Source organism: Chelon labrosus (assembly GCF_963514085.1).
Source record: "Chelon labrosus genome assembly, chromosome: 1".
In the NCBI taxonomy this organism is placed as follows: Eukaryota; Metazoa; Chordata; class Actinopteri; order Mugiliformes; family Mugilidae; genus Chelon; species Chelon labrosus.
The window spans coordinates 4603763-4620379 of NC_140337.1; the positions used below are offsets into that span (position 1 = coordinate 4603763).

General features: G+C 39.8%; 1 protein-coding gene and 1 pseudogene across 5 annotated transcripts in view; both read left to right on the forward strand.

Moving 5' to 3' along the window:
• LOC311486305 (E3 ubiquitin-protein ligase TRIM39-like) lies at positions 1–16329 on the forward strand (annotated as a pseudogene). The gene is made up of 10 exons (XR_014699960.1): positions 1–106; positions 2504–2566; positions 9043–9299; positions 9389–9474; positions 9564–9797; positions 9884–10170; positions 10515–10637; positions 12227–12338; positions 15907–15994; positions 16280–16329. The product of XR_014699960.1 is annotated as an E3 ubiquitin-protein ligase TRIM39-like (transcript).
• LOC311488926 (low affinity immunoglobulin gamma Fc region receptor III-A-like) overlaps positions 16282–16617 on the forward strand; it is a 20116-nt gene continuing 19780 nt past the window's right edge. For all 4 annotated transcript variants that reach the window (XR_014699093.1, XM_084545794.1, XM_084545797.1 and 1 more), the window contains exon 1: positions 16282–16315. The gene's annotated coding sequence lies outside the window, so the exon portion shown is untranslated. The remainder of the gene's footprint in view (positions 16316–16617) is intronic.

Genomic DNA, 16617 nt, shown 5'->3' on the forward strand with positions numbered 1-16617 from the left:
ATGACTGGATCTACATGTAATGTTGCTAAGATACAGGACAGTACTACAGTGTACTGGTGTGAGTCTGGATCAGCATTCAGCAACGCAGTCAACATCACTGGACAGAGTGAGTTTTAATCACATTTTATGTTGTTAAACTTTGCTGTTTGGGAATTTGTTGATGAGAAATCTGAACTAATGTATTCTATGTCCTGTATATTCAGTGTAAGTAGGCAGAGTCTTTCTTTAGAAAACACATATCTATCTTCATGTTTAACAGTATTACCTGGTGTTTTTGTGATCCACCCTTTTAAATGACTATGAGACAATAGCAACATGTTGTTTTCTCCTCTGATAAATTGACATTTACTGTGTGTAATTGCCGACTGTAACTGACTGTATGTAAGTCCACAAGTCCTAAACTAAATGCTGTTCTGGTCTTTTTCATCTGTACTTAAGTTATCCTGTCAATAGCGATATAACAATCCCTTTTTGCTGGCTTTAGATCCCTGATGTATACATGATTAAAAGCTACATGTAGAGAAAGAAGACTGAAAACATACGAAAACCTCTCCTAATCATTTTATTGTTTTTGAACCAGCTGACACTAAATGAATGTGTTTGACTGTTTTCCAGCTGATGATATCATCCTGGCGAGCCCTGTCCATCCTGTGACTGAGGGAGATCCTGTTACTCTTGGCTGCAAGTTGAAGACACAAAATGTTCTTTCTAATGTGTTTTTCTATCAAAATGACAAACTCATCCAAAGTGATACCAGAGGGGAGCTGATCATCCCTGCAGTGTCAAAGTCACATGAAGGCTTCTACAAGTGTCAGTCCTCAGGGAAACAGTCACCACAGAGTTGGATGGAAGTTAAACGTGAGGAATCTTTTATTATTATTATAATTAATGGCAGCATTAATATTTTGTAAAGTGCATTTTGGACATTGTTTGGTTTCTAGGTGTGTTTCATTAATACCTATTATTTATTCCAGCAACGTCCAGGTCTAAAAGCTCTTCATTTCTTATTCTGTTGATCGTTGGGCTGATTGGTGGACTTGTACTGGTTATCATCCTGCTGCTGGTGTTGTGTTATCACAAACAGTCAAAGGGTGAGACCATTTCCTTCTGATTTTAGATTATTACACTGATGTAAATCACATATGTGTTCTGATTACTCTTCATGTACTGTAGAAGAAATCTAACAGTTTGTATAAAATGTGTCTCTTTTTCACAGATTCATGTTTTACCAGGTTGGTACGACACTCTCCTCTCTCATTTTCAACATACTATAACTTCCCATGCTTCTTAAATAAATCTACTATATTTAAATGTTTTGGTTTGACCAGGTCTCAGAGGACCAATCAGCGTTGTGCTACAGACCACATGATCAACCAGGATGAAGCTCAACACAATGAATGTGCTTCTCTAAACCTTCTTAACCCTGACACGTCTTTAATGCTAACTGTTGAACTGATCTTGAAGATTCTATAATTCATGTGGTGTGATGATAATGACTAATCCAACCTTGGCTTGATTTGACTCTGTAGGTGATGCTTGTCTCTGTGAAACAATCAGAGACCCTGAAGACAATGAAAATGCTAGAGTACGTTCAGTGGCAAGAACAAGTAAGTGGTTCCTTTGTGGTGTCTCTTAGAGCCATAATCCATTAGACTGCTATCAGTGGAATGACTTAAAAAGCACCGTTCACACCAGACATCCTCAGCATTTCTGCCAAATGAGGTTTGACCAATTGTGAAATCCAACATTTCATTCACTTTTTCCACCAGCAGTGACATTAGTTTAAACATTTTGGTTTTTTAACTTTTGATGTAGATAATGATCAGATTATACTGTACAAAAAAGAACATTTGAAAGACTTTACACACTTTTCCCAACCTCTAATTCATACTTAACATGCAGCAGAAATACTAGAATGATATGACTGACAGAGAGTCTTTCAGGTTCAACCATGTAACTATGTTTCAGATGCATCCAGAGATGCCACATATTCCTTGATTGAGCTTAAAACCTTCGCTCAGACCGGTGAGTGTTAAGAACTACATACAATATATTAAACATACAGAAGCTGAGATGATTTTATTGACCCTTAAAATTAGAAAGCTGACAAGTTGGCTTTGTAGCTTTTTAACGAAATAGAGAGGATATGATGTCATAGAGTTCTTTTTTGGTAATGTAATTCTTTTAAGAATACAAGCATGAGATGAGTCTTTGACCAAACCTTTACTAAACTTCACTTAATGAAATCAGATGGAGGGAATCCCCCTGTCTTTAATATCCATCCATCGTCCATCAGTCCATCTGTCCATCCATCCATCCATCCGTCCATCCATAATTCCATCCATCCATCCATGATTCCATCCATCCATCCATCCGTCCATCCATAATTCCATCCATCCATCCATCCATCCATCCATCCATCCATAATTCCATCCATCCATCCATCCATCCATCCATCTTCTGTGTTGTAATATTAAAACCTGACATGTGGCTTTTGTTGTAGATGACGGTCTGATGTATGAACAGACACGCTGGCACAATAACGATGAAGCCAAGAGAGACCAAGGCAAGTTAAGTCTACATCCACCTGCAGCAGTAATTGTTGTTGAAACATGTTGGTCTTGATGGAATGTGACTGATACTGTAATCTGTATCATGTTGTCTCTTATGTACTAGCTTTACTTTACATCTCTTTGTATAAAAGACAGTTTAAACTGAGATGAGCCTCTTTATTCACAGGAAAATCAGCTGGTGCAGCAGCTGAAGCTTTTTACTCTGAAATTGAACCATTAACATCTTTTGGTGAGCATGATGATATGAAACAGTAATATAGTAGGATTTCTGCTCAACAGTTCAGCACTTGAAGCGAAGGTTACCGGCACACTACCGTTAAGATATTAAAAATCTGATCTCCAGTTCTTGCTGAAGACTTTGTTGACTTCATCTCCCCCAAAATGTTCTCATCCACATTCATTTTGCTATTGCTTTGGTTTAGTTTTATTCTTCCTGAAAATCTTTACAAAGCAACATGCAGACATTCTGTGTTGTGTTTCCATCCCCTGAGATCACATGAGGTGGAGCATTCAGTGCAATCTAAACAATATCTGTACTGTGTGATTTCTTACTATTTTCAAATCTTGTAGTGTGTTCAAGTTTAAAATGAGTGAGTTCCTCTTTAAGTACATGTTGCAGCCTCATTGTTAAACTCCTGTAGTGTGAGCACAGCTTTAATGGGTCCTAATGGAAGTAAATGTCCATAAATGTGAGTTTTTTCTTCTTCTGTGTTCTCTCAGATCAGTGAAGAGTTGCCCTACCCAACAGAATGGATGTTGAAATGAAAACTACAATCAAGTTTCATTTTGCTAACACATCCTATCAATTTAATCTCCTGTTCAACATGGAAATATTTCCATCCATCCATCCATCCAGTATTTTTTAATCTGATTATATACTGTATATGATGAAGATATGTACTCTTTCTCCCATATTTTCATATCCTTATATACTAGATATTATGTATATGCGTATTATATTTGTCCTATATTTTTATATCCTTATATACGTTTACCGTCAGTGTTCTAGCTTCATACATAAACGCATGTGTAACTGAGTGGAATTAGAACGTATGTGAACATGCATGCTCAGCTGGTTAAAATAATGTCAGTACTTATCTCTTCCTGGTTCCTCCCAAGGGTCTACAAGGTAGCTTGTTGCTTCTGTCAGTTTTTGATGTCTGGAGTGATTTTAATAAATAAACGTCCTTGGGAATTTACCTCAGACTCATGTCTCTCTGTGGAAAACCAGATGCTCAAACTGGACATTATAGAGACCCAGTTTAAAGTTGCAGTGCAGATCATTTGACTTCTGTTTCTGACAGTGAGAATAATTCCAGAAACACTTTGGATGCAAGTGTATAAATACACTCTGACCTTTGGAAAAAGATAATTCATTACACAGAATCATCTGGGAAGTCCCAGATGATTAAACACAACAAAAAGTCATTATTAGGTTTATAATGTTTCACCTTTTTTTCCTTCTGTAAGGATTATGAAAAGCCTACAATTTCTAAATAAACAAGAGTTGTCAAGATTCAAAACAGTAAATCATTTCCAAACAACTACATTCTCCAATTGTAAAGTTTGTTCTTTCTACGTTCAGACCTTAGAGCCAGAGAGCAAGGCGGAAAAGATGGAACTGTGAAAGACCATCTATTTATTTAAAAATGTAATTTTTTAATATATATATATATATATGTATTTAAAATTAAAAATATTTAATATATAAATGTATATTTCAAATTAAATTAGAATGAAAATAGAATTAATTGATATTATTACAATAAATATTCAATGGGCTGGTCGTTCATTGTCCAGCTTTTATGGGGCGACAGTGGCAAGGAAAAACTAAGAGGAAGAAACCCTGGGAGGAACCAGGCTCTCTGCTGTGGCCCTTCCTCCTGAGGGCAGGGGGGACCTCCAGCTGCTCCTGGCCATCAGTGTGTCTTCATCCAGGGCATTGGCATTTCTTGCTTTTGGCGAACTAGGTGAATGCTTAGGGCCCCAAAACCACCAGGGGGCCCCAAAGCTGCATGTTCATCCTCATCTGAGGAGAATTACAATGTCCTGTCTTTATCTGTAGCTATCTCTGTTATATAAATCAAATCAACTCCAGTGATAAACTGTGACTGGCGTTTTTGTGGCATTTTTACGTCATATTCGTTGGACCGCACTGTCTGTCGCACAGTGAGTGACGTAGCGGGCCGCCGACAGGTATGATGAGAATGATTGACAGCTACCCCCATCATTCTCGTTAGTGAGAATATTAAACTAAACAAATACAGTAATGGATCAAAAAGAAGTCATCTCAGTGGCGCGGAAAAACAGAAGGAAAAGAAGGGAAAAAACGGTCAAAGGAGAAAGTTTTTTTTTATTTAACAAGTTTGTTTATTTGTCTTGCTAGCCAGCGAGCTAGCCCTGGATAATTGTTAGCTACCTGGCTTGGATTTGTTTGTCATAAACTCAGCTTTAGTGTTTGCTTCATGAAAGTTGGCTAATATAAAATGGAATATGTCTGCCCTGCCATGGTCATGACTGACTCCAGACCCGTTTATTCATGTTATTATTATTTTTATTGTTGTAGTCTGCTCTGTCATTGTTTAGTGGAAGTTATCTCTCAGATATTTGACACTTAACATTATTTTAGCATTACTTAGGATTCATTTACAAAGTTTAGTGTGTATTTTATAGGTCTATAATTAGAAGTCTGCTACTGTTTTATGATTTAAACCAATATTTTAAATGCTTGTTTTTTAAGTGATTTATAAATATGAGGCATCGTGTTCATTATTTTAGACTATTGTGGCAGTGGATCATTTATCTTCGTTTTATTTCTTTAACTAGACCAATGTGTAAATTAATGCAGAAAACTCTTAAAAGTGACAACTTTGTAATTAGGTACAAGCTTTAAAGGGACACTCTACATCACAATGTTTAATATAAAAACAGATTAACAGAATATGCGCTCATGTCATGATCTATCTTGCTTGATAAGGAACGTTGTCTTTGCAGAAGCAATGCTAAATTATTTTGGAGCTCCAGCAATGAGCCAGAGGGATCTACTGAACTTCCTGACCATGTTCCAGGACCATCACATTCCTCATCAACCATGAGATGGACAAGCATCTGTCATATGAGGACATCACTGATGACTTTGTGAGTAAAAAAGCCAGGAAGGAGATATTTTGAGGACAATACACTGTGACTGTTACTGTGAATGAATTATATTAGGTGTTATGCTGATAAGTGTGAGACTGTGTTGTTAAATAAGTACAGTTTTTTTTATTGAGTATAGAGGATTGTTGTTTTCCTTGTGTTATAGTTTTTATCAGTTTAACTTGGTAGATCGTGAAGGCAGTGCTGGTAGATCGCGTGCCATTGGAAGAAAAAGTGTTTTAGATGTTAGTCTAATCATTTATCTGCTGCACCACCAAAACAAACAGCAAGACAAACGTTCATCTTTTTTTCCCCCACTTTTTATTGTGACATGCCCGTTCAGCAGCACACATCCACAGCCATGCACAACTTCAATTCAGACGACAGTCTTTCTTAAAGGGACAGCGCTATTTATCTAAAGGTGCAGTGCACCAATTTTACGTAATAAAACAAATATGGTCATTCTAACTGCACAGTGGATCGATGCTGATTTCCAGCTGCAAAAGCTTCTGCTCCATTATTATGTAATGTAAACATGAATGGGGCCAAGTTAAAAATTTTAACTAGAATTTTATTTTATTTTATATTGTGCTTTGTTGGAATGGGCTAAATAAATATTTTCATAATTTTGTAATTGATTTATTCTTTGAAATATTAATATTAATTTATGCCATTGCAATGCCTTGATTTTAGTGAGGGTAGTACACAGTCATAGCCATAAATGCAATGGTACTAATAATTGGCATAATAATTTCTTTCTGTGTTTCGGTTTTCAGCCTTGGTTTCTTCATTTTCGGTTTTCGGTTTCGGCCAGGAATTTTCATTTCGGTGCATCCCTAGTTAGGAATCTCTTCATCGAAGTTTGATAAACTATTGGCCCCCAAACAGCATCTTGCTTAGGGTTTGCAGTGTCCTCCAGACTGTCCTCCTCTCCATCTACCTAACACTGACCTTCTTGGTCTTCCTTGGTCCTCTGCCCTCACCCTCCACATTCACCAACTGGACAGTGATGACAGAGAGGATTAACAACTTTCTTGCATTGTCTCTCCATCAAGTAAAAGCACCAGTGCACCAATGCACCAATGGAAATTGTAGCTAGACTTTCAGACTTTAAATCGAGATATTGCAAACTAAACTAAAAACTAAACCTAGCTTCAAGATAAGAATAAAATCTGCTGCTGCAACATGATTGACTTTAATCTGTTCTGATTATTTAATGGCTAAGGAAAAGTCCATGTTTATATGCATTTCTTTCTAAACTTCTGCACCTGTAACATGTTGAAAGTGAATGAATATTTGCAGCAATCAGCCATAACATTATGAATAAAACAGATTATGGTAAATGGCCTTGCTTTTATATAGCGCTTTTCTACCCATTGGTACTCAAAGTGCTTTATAGTCACAGACGCATCTACCCATTTGCTTACACAAGCACACACACATTCATACATCAGTGCCACGCACTGGGAGCAACTGGGGGTTCAGTGTCTTGCTCAAGGACACTTTGGCATGTGGCACATTCCGGGGATCAAACTGCTAACCCTATGGTTTGTGGACAACCCACTCTACCTACTGAGCCACAGCCGCCCATTATGTGGTTATCATGTCAGTGTGCGCCATATATTAGGTAGCAATTGATCATTGTGTTCTCTCTGTGAGACTTTGACTAAAACTGTGATGGCTAGATGACTGTCAGAGCATCTCTGATAATGCAGCCCTTGTGGGGTGCTCCTGGTCTGCAATGGTCCGTACCAGAGTTCACCACAGTTTATTTTTTTATTGGGCTTTGTCACTGCATACCAGTCTGGGGAACACATGCCGTCAAGATGCACGGAATACCTTAGATAAGATAAGATAGGTCTGCAGGAATGTTCAGACGTCACAGTAACATCCAGATAAATACCAGTATCCTGGTTTCCCAGAAGAAAATTAGATCGTAACAAGGTCATCAGTATTATTCCCGTCACGGGTTGGTGGTTTTAATGTTGTGGCTCATTGGTGTATCTCCAAAACGATATACTGAGCTCTAAATCCCAAACTTAATTTCTTGGTCATTTAAACATAATTAAAGGGATAGTTCACCCTAGAATGATATTTCGCTCATTATCTACTCACCCTCATGTTGACTAAGGGCTGGAAGAAGTTTCAGAGTCCTCCGTCCCTTCTCTGAGTTACAGGGGGTCTTGGTGTAGCAGTGCATTTCAATGCAACGGTTGTAAAGGGACACCAGAGCTCTTCGTAAAAAAACACACACAAAAAAACATCCAAATACCTCCATGATGCTCGTATGTAATGTCCGTCTTGTGCTGAAGCCCCAAATTGCGTAATTGTCCCGAAAAAAATTAAATAAGTCCACATTCCAAGCATGTTTGTAGCATTAGCTCCGAGTGTTGTTGTCCCGGCTCTTCCGCTGCCAGCGCGCATGCGCAAGGTTCGCACTGAGACTCGCTTCCTTGTTTACCCCGGCGAAGGACTAGAAGCAGCCCGTAATAGCCTGCCTTGCACCGGGACAACACTTTTTCGTGCAATTTTAATTTTAATTTTTTTTAATTTCTTCTTCTTCTTCTTCTCTCGTTGCACGGCGGTTCTGGTCCTTCGCCGGCTGGCTCAATTCGCCGGGGTAAACAAGGAAGCGAGTCTCAGTGCGAACCTTGCGCATGCGCGCTGGCAGCGGAAGAGCCGGGACAACAACACTCGGAGCTAATGCTACAAACATGCTTGGAATGTGGACTTATTTAATTTTTTTCGGGACAATTACGCAATTTGGGGCTTCAGCACAAGACGGACATTACATACGAGCATCATGGAGGTATTTGGATGTTTTTTTGTGTGTGTTTTTTTACGAAGAGCTCTGGTGTCCCTTTACAACCGTTGCATTGAAATGCACTGCTACACCAAGACCCCCTGTAACTCAGAGAAGGGACGGAGGACTCTGAAACTTCTTCCAGCCCTTAGTCAACATAAGGGTGAGTAGATAATGAGCGAAATATCATTCTAGGGTGAACTATCCCTTTAAATAATGTGAGTGCTCTTTATGTGAAGTTTGCAGAGATCAACCTGTTGTAGAGTCACTGATTATTAGTGTTAGACTGAATGCTTCTACTCTGGTGCTGCTACTGCTTTTATTACTCTAGTCATTACTGCGTGGCAATCCTGGATTCACTTGTATTATGACTTAGTATACATCCATCTAATGCTAGGATAAGTGCAGTACATATCAGTTTAATGTCATGTCAAATATTCCAGGAAAATGCTATTTAAATGTATGTCTTCTACTTTACTATTTATTTTAATGACGCAAAACAAAACACAATCTAGATTTCTTTTCAAGTGGACCTTGAAAGAATCTCAGGCAGGGCTGACAAAACAGAAGTTGTTCAGCAGGTTCACCTGAGGGATCCAGCGCTGCAGAGGCACCGGCTCACAGATCCAGCCATCTTCACCACCAGTCACCTGTGCAGAAACCACAACAAGCCCCTGACCCTTTTCTGCAAACAAGATCAGACGCTGGTGTGCGTCAAATGCACCGAGAGGAACCATAAACATCACAAGATCGTCCCCATTGAGAAGGAGAGCAGGAGGATCAAGGTGAGGAGAGCTTTCTTTGATTCATGATTGTTTTGTCTTTTTAAAATGAGAAAATCCTCATTTCAACCTTCAAATTAAATTGTTTGCAGACAAATCTGAGAGAGACAAAGGTCGACATTCAGAAGATGATCCAGGCCAGACTGAAGAAAATGATGGAGATCAAAATCTAAGCAAAGTAAGTTCATTCATAGATCCATGCTCAGACGAAAACAGACATTCATTCATTCATTTATTTACAGTGTTGACGTTTATTTTAATCAACAGAATATCACAGCGAGAGAGATCCAGAGCAGTTCTGAGGTCTGCACCATGCTGATAACTGCCATTGAGAAACAGCAGGCCGAGCTCGTCAAAGAGATCGAGGAGAAGCAGCAGCGAGCCCAGAGGAGACCCGAGGAGCTGCTGGACGAGCTGGAGCGGGAAATCTACGAGCTGCAGACGAGGAGCAGCGAGCTGCAGCACCTGGAGCTCACTCAGAGCCCTCTCCATCTCCTGCAGGTTAGAAATCAGCATTACGTTTGAATATTTCTGTGCTGCACTGAGATTTTTGAAACTCATAACGCACTGCGTCTTTTCTGGTTCAGAGTTTCCCGTCTCTGAGCAGACTCCCATCCACCAGAGCGTGGTCTGATGTTGCAGTGCACTCAGATAACTGCACGGGGTCAGTCAGGAACGCCGTGTCAAAGCTGGTGGCCGTCTGCCAGGAACTAGCAAACAAAGTGTCAGCGGAAGGTCAGCAACCATTCATCAAAATAACCAAAGATTTACCCAGCTCACAATTTCTTTCTTTCTCTCTTTCTCTGCAGTTGATGTCACTCTGGATCCTGAGACTGCCTCAGGCTCGCTGCTCCTGTCTCCAGATGGAAGAAAGGTATTGGGCTCAGTAGGTAGAGCAGGTTGTCCACGAACCAGAGGGTTAGCGGTTCGATCCCCGGAATGTGCCACATGCCGAAGTGTCCTTGAGCAAGACACTGAATTTGCGTGACACTGGTGTGTGAATGTGTGTACGCTTGTGTGAACGAATGGGTAGATGTGTCTATGACTGTAAAGCGCTTTGAGTGCCAGTAGGTAGAAAAGCGCTATATAAAAGCAAGGCCATTTACCATTTACCATATTGGATAAGGCCAGTGATTCATAGCAATTATGATGTTGTTCTATGTATCTATGTAATGTGATGAAGAAGATGATGGTAATCATGTCTGGTTGATTTGACAGGTGAGCCTCAACTGCCAGAAGAAGAAGGCCCCACTCCCTGACAGTCCTCAGAGGTTTAACTCCTGCGTCTGTGTTCTGGGGAAACAATGCTTCACATCTGGACGACGCTACTGGGTAGTTCAGGTAGGCAGTTAGTCGGTTTTAAAGACTGTTTAACTACTATGAGAACCAGTAATACTAACAATAGGTTCAACTTTAGACTGGTTACACACAGTAACTTAGCCTATTGCCACTACGATCTGACCTCAGATAAGCAAATGGAAATGAATGAACACACAAACCAATTAAATCAAAATTAATTAAACCAGTTAAAGCAGGACTTGAAGTTTCTTGAAGATGTTTCACCACTCAAGTGTCTTCTTCAGTTCTAAATTAGTTTTTTTCCCATCCAGAATAATGATACCCTAGTCATGTGGGTTTCAAATGGGTACCACCCACAGATTAGCCTGGCTCCGCCTGCCTACGTACTTCCGCTCATTTGCATTCCCTACAGTACTCCGTCTGGAATAGCTTGATCCGCTAACGTTTACTCCGGCCAACTGGTTGGCGAACCAATCAGCGAACAGAGGGCGGGTCTGAGAGCGGTTACGTTTCAGTTGCGCGCCGAGTTTGAAATGTTTACACGAACGGAGACGGATATACTCGAAGCCATTCGCTCCGTTGTGGATATGCTTCCTGGCATTACAGCACTTTTATTCCAATTTCGCGTCCTTAATTGCAATGGGGGATGGTAGAGTAGCGATTTGTTTACTTGTTGCGTTCTTGAAAGCGGAAGTACGAGGCAGCAGAGCCTGAAGGCTCCGGCGCATAACATACGTCATTACCAAACGTTAGTGATTGGTTAAAGGAACTCCGATGATTTTGAACCTCAAACTGTGCCCTCCCACCAGGAAATAAACGTTTGCCAATGGAGCTAGGCCAGACTCTCTGCGAAGTCAGAGAGTCTGGTATCCAGGCTACCCACAGATAGTCCAAATAAGAAACTAAACTCCCCACCACTGAGGGGATTGAAATTTGTTAATTACAACATTCTTCTTTGAGAAAAAGACTGGGCCTAGTATTGAACCCTGAGGAACTCACACAAGTGAAGGGAGCAGAGGAGACCTCACTAACTACACAAAAAAATGTTCAGTCTTGAAAACTCTTGAAGTTGTTGCATTTTCTCATTATCAAATATCAAACACAGACCAGACCAACAAAGATATAAATGCAGAAATACTAAGAAATACATAATTAAACAGGACTCCTACAGTCATTCCACTAATTGTGAACAAACAAAACACCACCAGTGTGGTGTCTGGTTGTTACAGACCCTAGTTGTATGTTAGGTGGACACCACCCACATATGAGCCTAATACAGACCTAAACTCCCCACTAGATGTTTAGAACTGAAGAAGCCACTTGAGTGGTGAAACATCTTCAACGAAACTCAAACATTCTAGTTGCCTTTGTTTTCGTTTTATTACACATGAATGCTTACTGTTGCGGTATTAAAGAAAATATGCACTCACACAGCAGTTAAAGTCATATATAGAGTCCTATTTATGTCAAAGAATTTACATTTTTTCTTGAAGACATCTCGTATTTAAATTATTTTAATTGTAACATATGCAGGAGTAAAATTCTATACTGGTTTACATTGCTGTTTTTCAGCTTTTTTGGGTATTTTTAGTCCTCTCATTGAATTCTGTATTCCCTACGTTGCGTTTCAGGTTGGGGATAAGACAGACTGGGATCTTGGCGTGGCCAGGGAGTCCATCAACAGAAAAGGTGCCATCACGGTGCGTCCTGAAAGTGGCTACTGGGCGATCTGCCGGCGTAAAGGTGGGCATGAGAGCAGATTGTTTTCTCAAGTGTAGGTGTTAAAATTGCAGTTAAATTCAGATAAACACAGATGCTATCTGCAGAAGAACACTGTGATACGTGTTCTACAAGAACAATGCAGTAAGTGACTGGAAATACAACAGTACAGAATAATTTGTGATTGGTCTAAGTACAATGTTGACATGTGGATAAAATAATATAGCTGCTATACTAGCTGTCTATTCTGCTTCAGGCTTATTTTTATCTACTGAGAATCAATGACCTCATCATTTATAGCTGAGCCACCTTGAAGAGAGGAAATGCAGCCTGTGGTTCAAAATGTCTGCCGTTCAGTAGAGGACTAGTTTGATGTGGTCAGCTCACAGCAGAGAGGCAGTAGGAAGGGCACACAAAGAGCACAGAGGAGATTTTAATGACTGTCTTGGTATGCCTTTATGAAAAGAAATGAAGTGGTCTTTTAAAATGTGTCATTTACAGTCATCACCTTGGTCAAACAAACAGGACAGCCACATCTAAACCTTTCAGAGAACTGAAAAACTTCATTGGAATCAGATTTAAAGCTGTTCACATTTCTCCCAGTGTCACATTCTAGGTACTACACTACAGCATCTCTCTGATGCAATCTCAGTCATTTCCTTTTCCTTTTCTTTGTTCTCTGGAGGGTCATGGGGGGGCTGGAGCCCCCGTGACCCTCCACCCTGGACAGGTCTCCAGTCTAACGCAGGGCTAACACAGAGAGACAGACAACCATTCACACTCACATGTACACCTACGGCCAATTTAGAATCACCAGTTAACCTAACAAGTAGTCCTATACTCCACACAGAAAAGGCCCTAGTCAGCTGGCGGATTCCATCCCTCTTGCTGTGAGGCATCAGTCCTAACCACCACTCCACTGTGCCGCCCCTGATGCTGTCTGTTCTCACGCATATTATTTATACAGTGTGGCACTTCCCAGCAGACTGATGTGTGAAGATGATGTATATGCTCCGACACAGTGGTGAGATGGTTAGCACTGATGCCTCGCAGCGAGAAGGTCCCGGCTTTCTACGTGGAGTTTGCATGTTCTCCCTGTGTCTGCGTGAGTTTTCTCCAGGTACTCCGGCTTCCTCCCACTGTCTAAAGCAGTGGTTCTCAACCTTTTTTCAGTGATGTACCCCCTGTGAAATATTTTTTCAGCCAAGTACCCCCTAACCAGCGCAAAGCATTTTTAGTTGAGAAAAAAAAGACTTAAAACAGAGCACTGTGCCATCAGTGTCTAATTTATTAAACTTTTTAAATGTTAATAATTCAAAAGATCTGTTCTCAAAAAGAAATCATTAACTTAATTTTAAATAAAAGCAGAAATTGCTAAAAATAAAAGTATTTATCATCTTAAAATATCTTTTTAAGAATCAAAAAGAAGACTGACATCTTAACATTACAAACTTACCGACGTGACATCCATGTTTTGTATTAAGATGACGCTGCAGATGTGCTGGCTTCATGCAACTGTTAGCTAATTTCTCCCCACAGAAAAAAAACAGTGCATTGGGTGGGTTGCAACTTGTGGACGTAAATCCAAATAAAACATACTCTTCAAGATACAGCCGGAATTTTGCCGGCTGTGGTTTGGCCTTCTTTGCCACTTGTCCCTCCGTGTTTTCAAAAGAATTGCCGCTACACTTCAACCGAGACTCCATCATTTGAGTTTTAACAGTGATTGACAGGTGATGGCAGGTACGTGACAGGTTGGGTCGAACCATCCTGGTATGGGGGGGACTCTGGGTTTTTAGGATAATGAAATTGAATAGCCTACTGAAATATAAAATTCATTTTATGAACTTATATTTTCCTGAAATATTTATTAAATAATTATTTTTAAAGGATTTTTCCATGGATGCTACTTTTTCAATATATGTATATTTTAATAGTGCCTTCACGTACCCCCAGGGGTACGCGTACCCCCATTTGAGAACCACTGGTCTAAAGTCATGCTGTGATAGACTGGCGACCTGTCCAGGGTGTACCCCACATCTCGCCCAGTGACAGCTGGGATAGGCTACAGCAGACCCCACGACCCTTAACAGGACAAGCGGTTACAGAAGATGAATGAATGAATGAATGAATCAATGCTCCGATTAAGCACCACACAGACATGGACTTCACACACGTCTATCTTTGTCTTCATAGTCTGCAGATTTTGCTTCCTGTCACACAAAGTATTTTTTTCTCACCAGGTATGTGTACATATGTGTATATGTTATGAATGTTCTCTATTTATCTACAAAAACAGATTATGGAAACATTTTTGCAAAATTTGCATTAAACCAAGAGTTCTCACAGTTGAAGTCTGTATTTGATTTCTTATCCAACATCTTTATTCAGTTTAATCTTTCTAGCTTCTGCAGGTTTTTCTACATATTTGAAAATGTCTATCTGCTACTGTTCTGGGATCACGATCTAAACGGATTGTTATTTGAATGATAAAAACATTTCACTGAGCCTCTTTAACTGTCCAACTGTGTAAATAAATGCTAAAAACAGTTTCATTCTCTGTAAATACCCATCCAGTTACAGCTACTTCTAATGGATCAGAGCTGGGGGAGGGGGCAGGACTCTCATCATGTTCATGACACTATTTCTGTTTTGTTCACTTCCTGTGGAGGAAGTCATGCACACACTTGACACTTCTCTCAGTAAAAGGTGAGGACATTAAAAGATTCTCCAGTGGGGCATTAGGATACTTTAGACTGGTGAAGCTCAACATTTAAGATGAAGAATCATTTCAGATGAAGTTTTGGGTGAGAAAGTGTAAGGATTATCTCCACCTGCTGTGGTGAACTGATTGGAGTGAGTATGACACCTCTGGTCATCAGTATCAGTAGATAATGTTGCTCTGCAGCAGCTTTTACAGTAGCATCAATAATTCCAGACTCTTTGTGAGGCAGCAGTAGTCTACAGGATGATCATATCTGTGGCAGGAAGGACATTCAGATGTATTTCTCTGTAGCTTATTGGATGGGACTGAACTGTAACCCTTCTCTGGAGTAATACATCAAACTCAGTGTCAGCAGCAGTTTGAACCTGTCTGAATGACACAAAGAACTTTGTATGTTGCAGAGAGATGTCTCAGTCATGTTGAATAAACAGTAACATAGAGAAAGAGTCCATAGGAAGGACTCTGTCCACAGGAAATCACTCAACAATGTAGGCATTTATTGTTGTTGTGTTTCTTTCATGTGGATGTTCTGATGTTGGAAACATCTCTTGGATACACATGACCTCTCAATGCTTCTATGTTCAAGTTGTCTTTAATGACCTTTTATCTTGTATATCTGGAAAAATGTCTCATAGTCTGATGCTATTCTGTTTAAGTTCATTAGAAACCATCCACAAACCCTTGCGTGACAATCAGTCTGATATATTTATGCAATGCCGTGAGACAGTAAGCTGTGGGTTGGCTGTGGTTAAACTCTTGTAGCTATATGTGTCTTAAAAAGGAAGGAAGCAGAGACAGAACAAGTAGAAAAACAGTATCAGGTCCGATATTTATTTGAAATGTAACTTGTGTTTGTGGTTTCTGCAGTTTCCCTCTTTGTCATCACTCAAAGAACTGATCAGAAATCTGGATGTGAGGATGGGACACACTTTGCTCTGTGAGCTGTGCTTATTCTGTGAGTACATCACTGACTGATTGACTTGAATCATTTTAGTGAGACAAACAGAGGATCAGTCATTTGTAAAGTTTTCTGATCATCTTAACAGATATTATTTTATTAATATTTGTAGCCAGGGTTTATAACTTGGCTCAGATTTAGGTGTTTTCATTTATCAAAGATTGTCAGCTCTGATCATTTGATAAATGTTATACATGGTAAGTGTTATACATCAAATGATTGTTTTTATTAAATATCAGATTTTTAGTTTGACATTATCTGAAATGTCTCTCTTTATTGTAGTGCTCTATACACTCCTCTGCAAAGGACACGCTCAAGGTGATTAAACTGTTTTTATTTATTTGTAATGTGCGGGTTTGATGTGTGGTGGTTGGATCACTCTTTATGAAAAGAAACAGCAGACTGGGGACGGATAACTTTCTCAAGCAGCACTTTACTAGATTCCGCACTTCGTAACATTAACACTTCCTTGTTCGCACTTCTCACGTGACTGAACTAACCAATCAGAAGCTAGGATTTAGATTAAGGTAAACGTGAGGGAATCAGAAAGGCAGATTCAACAGACTAACTTAACTGTCTTAAAGATGCAGTTGTAAATATTTAAACATGTAAATAATAAA